Source organism: Calidris pugnax, unplaced genomic scaffold, assembly GCF_001431845.1.
Source record: "Calidris pugnax isolate Ruff unplaced genomic scaffold, ASM143184v1 scaffold2, whole genome shotgun sequence".
Taxonomy (NCBI): domain Eukaryota; kingdom Metazoa; phylum Chordata; class Aves; order Charadriiformes; family Scolopacidae; genus Calidris; species Calidris pugnax.
The window spans coordinates 698,334-700,178 of NW_015090766.1; the positions used below are offsets into that span (position 1 = coordinate 698,334).

General features: G+C 55.1%; 1 protein-coding gene across 1 annotated transcript in view; it reads right to left on the reverse strand.

The window, feature by feature from the left end:
* KIF27 (kinesin family member 27) overlaps positions 1-1,721 on the reverse strand; it is a 37,408-nt gene extending 35,687 nt beyond the window's left edge. The window contains exon 1 of the mRNA XM_014936809.1: positions 1,599-1,721. The gene's annotated coding sequence lies outside the window, so the exon portion shown is untranslated. The remainder of the gene's footprint in view (positions 1-1,598) is intronic.
* Positions 1,722-1,845: the final 124 nt, after the last annotated feature.

A 1,845-nucleotide genomic window follows, 5' to 3' on the forward strand; every position in this document is an offset into this window, starting at 1 on the left:
AGGTCCAGAGAGGTGATTCTGCCACTTTACTCTGCTCTGGTGAGACCTCACCTGGAGTATTGTGTGCAGGTCTGGAGCCCTCAATACAAGAAGGACATGGACCTGATGGAGAGGGTCCAGAGGAGGGCCACAAGGATGATCAAGGGGATGGAGCACCTCTGCTACAAGGACAGGCTGAAGGAACTGGGGTTGTTCAGCCTGGAGAAGAGGAGGCTCCAGGGAGACCTAATAGCAGCCTTCCAGTACCTGAAGGGAGCCTACAGGAAGGCTGGGGAGAACCTGTTTAGAAAGGCCTGCAGTGACAGGACGAGGGGAAATGGCTTCAAGCTGGAGGGGAACAGATTTAGATTGGAGATTAGAAGGGGGTTCTTTACTGTGAGGGTAGTGGAGCACTGGAACAGGTTGCCCAGGGAGGTGGTTGAGGCCCCTTCCCTGGAGATATTCAAGGAGAGGCTCGACGAGGCCCTGGGCAACCTGGTCTAGTTGGGGGTGTCCCTGCTGACTGCGGGGAGGTCGGACTAGATGACCCTTGGAGGTCCCTTCCGGCCTGGGAAATTCTATGATTCTATGATTCTATGATTTTAATCTGCATCTTTAAGTACACGTGTAATTACTTTTTGTTCATTACGTATTTCAGCAACCACTGTTCCTTATACTGCTCCCTGGATCTATGTTCTTACAACATAAGCGCCGTGCAGTAGCACAACTGTAAACACCAAGGAACAGCCTTTCTTTACAGCTGTCTTTTCTGAACACCTGTTTTTGGATTTCTCCTCACAGGCACTGCTGGTTCCCAAACGCATCTTTTTCTCCCCCTCTCTCCCTCCCCAAATTCTAAGAGTCTTTCCAATGCAAGGGAAAGTTTCCTGAACTTCCTGCTTGCTAACTCCCACACATTGCCTTTAAGAAAACTTAATTACCACACTGGCAGAACCCATCAGCCAAGCCCCCAGAATTCAAGCTTGTTGAAAACAAGCAGCTTTAAACAATTGCTGTCTCGTGGTTGCAAAGAGAAGAGGTTTTGCATCTCATTTTATTCCATTTAGTTTGAGAACTCAGCCACCCAGAGCCGGGAAACTATCCCAAGGTGAAAAAACAGAAAAGCCCCATCTTGTTAACGGAGCAGAACTAGAACCAAACACGCGAAGCGTGAGACTGAGATCAGGACTGGTGTCGGGAAGGACACGGCAAGCAGAAACCGCTACGTGAGCTTACTGACTACAGAGTCAAAACACATTTTGAGCCATTTCCCCGTTTATTCGTGCGGGCGCGTTATTTTTATCCCTTAGCAAGCACTGCTTTAAGTTGCCGACATCCCCCCACCCCCTTCCCTTTTGAAACTGTATTAAAAAAAGATAAATAAATTAAAAAAAAAATGAACCAAGCCGCTGTGGGTGTGAGGGCAGGGAAGGCGGGAAGGGGGGGGTCCCGTTCACCGTTCGGGAAGAGGTGTGGGGCCGTGAGGCGGGCAGGCGCCCCGGGCACCCAAACACTGGGCGGGGGCGGGCAGGGGGCGTGGGCGAACGCCCCGGGAGGCTGTTTTGCCGGTAGAGGCGTTCCGGGAGCATCCCCCAGGCTCGCCGTGTCTCGCAGCGCACCTCCTACTCCAAACCTGACAGGCGCCGGCAGCGGAGTCGCTCCTACGTCTCGGGAGCCGCCCGGGGACGCGGAATCCAGGCGCCGGGGCTGAGGAGGAGGAGGGAGGGTGTGGGGGGGTGCCGAGCCCCGCTACGGCTCCCGGCCCTCCCCCGGCTGCCGGGCAGGCCGCGCCGGTCCCTGCCCGTTGTTTGCGGCCCCTCGCTAGGCAACGGCGGCAACGTCCGGCGGCGGCGGCAGAGCGCCGCC